This window comes from Heteronotia binoei, chromosome 21, assembly GCF_032191835.1.
Source record: "Heteronotia binoei isolate CCM8104 ecotype False Entrance Well chromosome 21, APGP_CSIRO_Hbin_v1, whole genome shotgun sequence".
NCBI classification, from domain to species: Eukaryota; Metazoa; Chordata; class Lepidosauria; order Squamata; family Gekkonidae; genus Heteronotia; species Heteronotia binoei.
In genome coordinates this window covers 8230331-8239160 of record NC_083243.1, presented here as the reverse complement: position 1 = coordinate 8239160, position 8830 = coordinate 8230331, and positions in this window count along the sequence as shown.

The window sequence follows — 8830 nt, the reverse complement described above, 5'->3', positions numbered from 1 at the left end:
AGCTGCTGGGAGAGCCCTCTCAGCCCCGCCCACCTCACAGGGTGTCTGTTGTGGGGGAGGAAGGGAAAGGAGATTGTAGGCCGCTCTGAGACTCTGTCCTTGAAAGGGCAGCTGCTGTGAGAGCCCTCTCAGCTCCACCCACCTCACAGGGCATCTGTTGCGGGGGGAGAAGATATAGGAGATTGTAAACTGCTCTGAGTCTCTGATTCAGCGAGAAGGGCAGGGTATAAATCTGCAATTCTTCAATTCTTTTAAAAGTAAAGCAAACCCTTTTAAAAATGTAACGGTTTATGAAGTATGTAAAAAGAAGACATCATTAAACAGTGCAGTTTCTATAGTTCAGCAAGAGTAAGGCTGCGATCGCACACACGAAATAATGCACTTTAAATCCACTTTCAATGCACGTTCCAACTGGACTTTACTGTGTGAACTGGCATAATCCGGTTGGAAAGTGAACTGAAAGTTCATTATTTAGTGTGCGTGATCACAGCTAAAAAGAAGAAAAGCTGTTCTATCAGATTCATGAAATATCTGGGATTAGATGGTACCTCTTGTTGCAGCCCCGTGGCGCAGTGTGTTAAAGCTGCAGTCCTAAGCTCTGCTCATGACCTGAGTTCGATCCCCAGTGGAAGCTGACTTTTTAGGTAGCCGGCTCGAGGTTGACTCAGCCTTCCATCCTTCCGAGGTCGGTAAAATGAGTACCCAGCTTGCTGGGGGGAAAGCGTAGAGGACTGGGGAAGGCAATGGCAAACCACCCCGTAAAAAAGTCTGCCGTGAAAACATTATGAAAGCAACGTCACCCCAGAGTCAGAAACGGCTGGTGCTTACACAGGGGAACTTTCCTTTCCTTTTCCTTGTTGCAGCATAGGTATTCCAGCTGTAGTTTGAGCTACTCTACATAAAACTATTCATCATGATGAAGCAAGAAAATATCAAAGTGCACATGGATGGCATGAGCATAGAATTCATCCAGCTTCCTCCCTCTAGTCTATACTGGTGTTACACTTTGTACTTCTCTAGGGACAGGTATTCCAAACAAGCCAATCAAGGGTCCTCCCTGATGGAATTTTCCAGAGGCTGTCAGCACCTTCCCAATCCCCACTCCCTCTTGGTTACACAACGGGATTCAGGTTCTCACAGTTATCCAATTACCACAGAATTGGCCTTGAAAAAGGTAAGGATGTTAGCTGCAATGAGGGTCAAATCATGAACACCCGCTAGTCAGACAAGGCCACATAATAATCACGCGTACCCTTGAGGGGAATGTTGCCTCACAGATCTGTCCCGCTTACACTGTTCGGGATTGTGGGCTATGATCTCGTCTGTGGTTCTGTTCTTCCGGAAGCATTTTTACTCTTGAATTTATTTCCTTCTCCATAAAATATTGATCACTTTTTCTCTCCATGACAGAAGATGGAAGTAAAAGAGAGACTTTGGTGGACAAAGACAGCGGCCTCACATCTGAAGAAGGGCCGGAGATTTCCTCAAGAGGATCTCAAGAACATATTTCCCTCCCGGATGAGCTGGCTGACAGTGAATATCCTTCACTATTCTGTCAAGAGGACAGACAAGGAATTGCCAAGGGGGATTTTTGATTCCGTTTTGAGCACCTTTTGGTTTTGGCTATGGTCTTGGCCATAGTTCCATCGTTCCGGAAGAATTTTTACTTCTGAATTTCTTCCCGTCCCCATATAAAAATGTGCATTCTCTCTCTCTCCCTCTCTCTCTCTTCCCCTCGCCCTCTCTCTCTGAGAAAGAAGACTGGTAGGGATTGTGGGCTATGATCTTGTCTATTGTTCTGTTCTTCCAGAAGCATTTTTACTCTTGCAATTATTTCCTTCTCCATAAAATATTGATCACTTTCTCTCTCTTTCTCTCCATTACAGAAGACAGAAGTAAAAGAGAGACTTCGGTGGACAAAAACAGTGGCCTCACAGAACGGCTGGAGATTTCCTCAAGAGGATTTCAAGAACATATTTCCTTCCCAGATGAGCTGGCTGACTGTGAGTATCCTTCACTATTCTGTCAAGAGGATAATGGATAATGTATAATGGAGACTTTGGTGGAGAAAGACAACAGCCTCACATCTAAAGAAAGGCAAAAGAGTTTCCCAGTCGAACTGGCTGGAAGTGAGTATCCTTAAAAATCATGTCAAGGAAAAAAGGCAAGTTACAGCCAAGGGGGATTTTTGGTTCACTTCTGAGGAACATTTGGTTTAGTCAGGGGTCATTTTGTAGAAAAATTGGTGGTAGAGCTCATCCAGGGATTGTTATGCAGCTGTACCTACTAGTCAATGGGCAAGGTGAGAAGGAGGAGGGGGAACCCTCAGAAAGGTTCAGGAGCTGTGCTCCTGTGAGCTCCTGCTGAATCCGAGGCCTGGGTTTGGTCCAGTCATACAGCCCCCTGGGTAAGGAGGGAGGGAGGCTATATGGGGAATGGGAGGGTAAGGAACTCCTGAGCAAAAGTTCAATTGTGGCTCCTGAGGGGATGAGGTATCCGTAAATACTAGGGGCGTTTTCGCACTCACCTTAATCGGTAGTGACGCCCCTCTTCAGCCCGCAGGATCAGCCCGGATTTTGCACCAATTGCCGCGGAGCACCCGGAAGAGCCGGAAAGTCCCGCGGCTTTTGCGGCGCAAATGGAAACCGCCGAAATCCGAGTGTGTGGAAAGAGATTCAGTCAGAAAATCCATCTTCAACAGCACCAAAGAACCCACACAAGGGAGAAACCTTTTGAATGCGCAGAGTGTGGAAAGAGATTCAGGTTGAGTGGCGATCTTCAAAGGCATCAGAGAACCCACACAGGGGAGAAACCTTTTGAATGCTCAGAGTGTGGAAAGAGATTCAGTCAGTGTGGCAATCTTCGAAAGCATCTAAGAATCCACACAGGGGAGAAACCTTTTGAATGCTCCGAGTGTGGGAAAAGATTTATGTTGAGTGGCCATCTTCAAAGGCATCAGAGAACACACACTGGGGAGAAACCTTTTGAATGCTCAGAGTGTGGAAAGAGATTCAGTCAGAGTTACCATCTTCAAGGGCACCAAAGAATCCACACAGCGGAGAAACCCTTTGAATGCTCAGAGTGTGGAAAGAGATTCAGTCAGTGTGGCAATCTTCGACAGCATCTAAGAATCCACACAGGGGAGAAGCCTTTTGAATGCTCAGAGTGTGGAAAGAGATTCAGTCAGTGTACCAATCTTCAACAGCATCTAAGAATCCACACAGGGGAGAAACCTTTTGAATGCTCAGAGTGTGGAAAGAGATTCAGTCGGTGTGGCCATCTTCGACAGCATCTAAGAATCCACACGGGAGAAGCCTTTTGAATGCTCAGAGTGTGGAAAGAGATGAAGGTTGAACGGTGATCTTCAAAAGCATCAGAGAACCCACTTGACGAGAACCCAAGTTACAGCTTAGCTTGTTAAGAGAGCCCTTGTAGAAACCTTCAATCTACACAGAAATCTTACCTTAGACGTTAAAAATTCTCAGGTTATGGAAAGAGCTTTGGCGGTGTTTGAATCCCACAAATACCTCCCACTATCTCACATGATATTAAAAGGACAACAGAATTTTTCTTCCAGACAGTTTGATGTCCTGGGAGGAGCCAGCTTCATGACTCATCAGGGTTAGAATGATATTAAGCAATGCATAAAATAGTTCATGCCCCATCATATATGTCCGATGAAGCTGGACAGTGAAACGGCCAGTTCCAACTCGCGGCCCCGTCACCGGAATTTCAATTAATGGGGTTTTCATCTCTGCTCCACTGGTGTAAGAAGAAGGAATTTGATGTCCTTTAGAAATCTGCAAGAACACAGTGGATGTATGAATGTTTAAAATAGACTTTGATTTCTGCCTTGAGCAGTTTATCCGACAAGTTTAGTTTCATAAAGTTATAAAGTTTCTGCACTTTTTGAAGATATGAATTTGTACAGCCCATTGGATGATTGTGGCAAACTTATAAAGTTGTAGTTATTTTTGTGTAATTCGCCAGCAATCTTGCTGTTTTTTGGTTTGTTCAGTTCTGTACACAGCTTCCTCTCTTTTGTGTTCCTTCTGCATCACAGCTTGCTTTGCCAGGCTTGCTCAATCGCACAGGAGCTACAGAGCAAAACCTCTATTTTCTCCATTGGCTGAGGCTCCTCCCTTGGGGAGGAACGGGGGGGGGAGGGAGGGATAGCTTGCTTTGCCAGGCTCTCTCAATCACACAACAGAGCTACTGAGCCGTCTTCCTTCTACTGAAAAAGAAGAAAAGATCCACACTTTCCTTTGCCCAGTTCCCTGGATCCCATGGGAGAAATACAAAGAAAACACCTTTAAGATTTAAGACTGCTAATGTTTTAAGGTTTTTCTAAAAAAAAAAAAAAAATCTTTATTTTTCTGTGTCCTTTATAAAGTTTATAACCTGGCCATAAATAGGTACACACATGGCCTGGCCCAACCCGACATGTCCCGGCCCGACATCACATTTATGCCACATTCGGCCCTCATAGCAAATGCGTTCGACACCTATGTAAGGATTAAATCTTGGGGAGGCTGCTTCAAAGAGGTTTTCAATAGATGCAGAAGTCTCAACCATATTTTCAAAATTTATCTGGTGATAACCTGCAAGGACTTGTGGAATGCATTTGTCATGTCTCCCTCCCCCTCTATTTCATATTTCCCTTTCCTGAAAGACCTTATAGAAATTATAGAATCACAGAGCTGGAAGGGACCTCCTGTCAGCGCAGGGGCATTGAAGTTCCAAGAAGGAGGACACTTGATTTTGTTCCAAAACAATGTTTCCATTTATTGAGATACAGCAGTGCTTCCCTCTACACAAGTCTATTGATACCAATAACTAGCTGGACCCAAGCACAGGCATTTATGGGTACACATCAAAGGTTAGGGGCTTTAAATCTTTTCCCAAAATAAAGTTGAGGCTGTTCCGTTGAAGGTGCTAGCCCACATAGTTGTTATCTCTCTATAACCACAGCTTGCCTCCCCTCCTCTGCTATGGCCTTGCTCGTCTTGGCCTGGCCCCTGGGAACTGGCTAGATGTTTTACACTTCAAAAGACCTTTGGCACCTTCTTCACTCCCTTTGCCTGCCTCCTTACATCTGGCTTTAGCCTAAGGCTATAGGGTGAGTTAGCAGTAAATAAACATTCTAAGCTATAAGGTTAGTTGACAATAAGCAGGCATTTCAGGCAATATAAGAGACTTCAAGGTACACAAGCTGACACCTCCAGGGTCATCTAGTCCAACCCCCTGCACAATGCAAGAAACTCACAAACCCCTCCCCCTAACTTCACAGGATCTTCACTGCTGTCAAATGGCCATCTAGCCTCTGTTGAAAAACCTCCAAGGAAGGAGAGCCCACCACCTCCCGAGGAAGCCTGATGCACTGAGGAACCGCTCTAAACTCACAAATACCTCCCCCTAAATTCACAGGATCCTCATTGCTGTCAGATGGCCATCTGGCCTCTGTTGGAAAACCTCCAAGGAAGGCGAGCCCACCACCTCCCAAGGAGGAAGCCTGTTCCACTGAGGAACTGCTCTAAACTCACAGATACCTCCCCCTAAATTCAAATGATCTTCATTGCTGTCAGATGGCCCTCTAGCCTCTGTTTCAAAACCTCCAAGGAAGGAGAGCCCACCACCTCCCAAGGAGGAAGCCTGTTCCGCTGAGGAACCGCTCTAAACTCAGATACCTCCCCCTAAATTCACAGGATCTTCATCGCTGTCAGATGGCCCTCTAGCCTCCGTTTAAAAACCTCCAAGGAAGGAGAGCCCACCACCTCCTGAAGAATCCTAAAATCCTGGAGTTGGAAGGGACCTCCAGGATCATCTAGTCCAACCCCCCGCACAATGCAGGAAACTCACAAATGCCTCCTTCTAAATTCACAGGATCTTGCTATCAGATGGCCATCCAGCCTCTGTTTCTAAACCTCCAAGGAAGGAGAGCCCACCACCTCCTGAGGAGGAAGCCTTTTCCACTGAGGAACCGCTCTAACGGTCAGGAAGTTCTTCCTAATGTTGAGCCGGAAACTCTTGATTTAATTTCAACCCATTGGTTCTGGTCCTGCCTTCCGGGGCCACAGAAAACAATTCCGCACCATCCTTGATAAGACAGCCCTTCAAGTACTTGAAGATGGTGATCATATCACCTCTCAGCTGTCTTCTCTCCAGACTAAACATGCCCAGCTCCTTCAGCCTTTCTTCATAGGACTTGGTCTCCAGACCCCTCAACATCTTCGTTGCCCTCCTCTGGACCGGTTTCAGCTTGTCTATATCCTTAAAATGTGGTGCCCAGAACTGAACACAATACTCCAGGTGAGGTCTTACCAGAGCTGAGTAAGGCGATACCATCACTTCACGTGATCTGGACATTATACTTCTCTTGATACAGCCCAAAATTGCATTTGCCTTTTTAGCCACCACATCACGCTGTTGACTCACGTTCAGCATGTGTTCAGCATGTGGTCCACTAAGACCCCTAGATCCTATATATAGCTCAGGCATGTCAAACTCATTTGTTATGAGGGCCAGATCTGACGTAAATGAGACCTTGCTGGCCCGGGCCATGTGTATTCCAGGGGTGGCTTTGTTTGCCGAAGAAGCCCAGCAGGATCTCATTTACATATTAGGCCTCGCCTCCTGACATCATTGTTTCACAGGGCTCTTTTGTTGAGAAAGCCCAGCAGGGGCTCATTTTCATATGAGGCCACACCCCCTGATGCCAAGCCAGCCAGAACTGCGTTCCTGCTCAGAAAAGGCCCTGGTCATAAAACATAACGCCAGGTAGTGGAGATATAAACTTTATAGGGCACAGATAAATACGACTAAAAAACATATTAGCATGCTCAAAAAGGATATTATAGAAGAAGAAGAAGATATTGGATTTATATCCCGCCCTCCACTCCGAAGAGTCTCAGAGCGGCTCACAATCTCCTTTCCCTTCCTCCCCCACAACAGACACCTTGTGAGGTAGATGAAGATATTGGATTTATATCCCGCCCTCCACTCCGAAGAGTCTCAGAGCGGCTCACAATCTCCTTTCCCTTCCTCCCCCACAACAGACACCCTGTGAGGTAGATGAAGATATTGGATTTATATCCCGCCCTCCACTCCGAAGAGTCTCAGATTGGCTCACAATCTCCTTTACCTTCCCCCCACCACAACAGACACCCTGTGAGGTAGATGAAGATATTGGATTTATATCCCGCCCTCCACTCCGAAGAGTCTCAGAGCGGCTCACAATCTCCTTTCCCTTCCTCCCCCACAACAGACACCCTGTGAGGTAGATGAAGATATTGGATTTATATCCCGCCCTCCACTCCGAAGAGTCTCAGAGCGGCTCACAATCTCCTTTATCTCCCTCCCCCACAACAGACACCCTGTGAGGTAGATGAAGATATTGGATTTATATCCCGCCCTCCACTCCGAAGAGTCTCAGATTGGCTCACAATTTCCTTTACCTTCCCCCCACCACAACAGACACCCTGTGAGGTAGATGAAGATATTGGATTTATATCCCGCCCTCCACTCCGAAGAGTCTCAGAGCACCTCACAATCTCCTTTACCTTCCTCCCCCACATCAGACACCCTGTGAGGTGGGTGGGCCTGGAGAGGGCTCTCCCAGCAGCTGCCCTTCCAAGGATAGAGTCTCAGAGCGGCCTACAATCTCCTTTACCTTCCTCACCCACAACAGACACCCTGTGAGGTGGGTGGGGCTGGAGAGGGCTCCCACAGCAGCTGCCCTTTCAAGGACAGGGTCTCAGAGCAGCCTACAATCTCCTTTCCCTTCCTCCCCCACAACAGACACCCTGTGAGGTGGGTGGGGCTGGAGAGGGCTCTCACAGCAGCTGCCCTTTCAAGGATAACCTTTGCCAGAGCTATGGCTGACCCAAGGCCATTCCAGCAGGTGCAAATGGAGGAGTTGGAAATCAAACCCGGTTCTCCCAGATATGAGTCCGCACACTTAACCACTACACCAAACTGGCTCTCCATTATAGCATTGGAGAAAGTCCAGAAAAGGGCAACTAGAATGATTAAAGGGCTGGAACACTTTCCCTATGAAGAAAGGTTGAAACGCTTGGGGCTCTTTAGCTTGGAGAAACGTCGACTGCGGGGTGACATGATAGAGGTTTACAAGATAATGCATGGGATGGAGAAAGTAGAGAAAGAACTCCTTTTCTCCCTTTCTCACAATACAAGAACTTGTGGGCATTCGATGAAATTGCTGAGCAGACAGGTTAAAACGTATAAAAGGAAGTCCTTCTTCACCCAAAGGGTGATTAACATGTGGAATTCACTGCCACGGGAGGTGGTGGCGGCCACAAGCATAGCCACCTTCAAGAGCGGGTTAGATAAAAATATGGAGCAGAGGTCCGTCAGTCGCTATTAGCCACAGTGTGTGTGTGTATATTTTTGGCCACTGTGTGACACAGAGTGTTGGACTGGATGGGCCATTGGCCTGATCTAACATGGCTTCTCTTATGTTCTTATTATGCGGCAGGTATACATTGCAGTTTTAAGGGCGGCATTTTTCAACTGGCCTGGTAATAAAAATACCCCTTTTAAAAACTGCAATATATACCTGCTGCATCATCATAATTATAATCAGGGCTTTTTTTGTAGAAAAAGCCCAGCAGGAACTGCTTTGCATATTAGGCCACACCTCTTGATACCAAGCCAGCCGGAACTGTGTTCCTGTGCGTTCCTGCCCAAAAAAGCCCTGATTATAGTAAACTATGGTTATGACAATATAATGCAGGGGTCCTCAAACTTTTTAAATAGGGGGCCAGCTCACTGTCCCTCAGACTGTTGGAGGGCCGGACTGCCGTTACTGTAC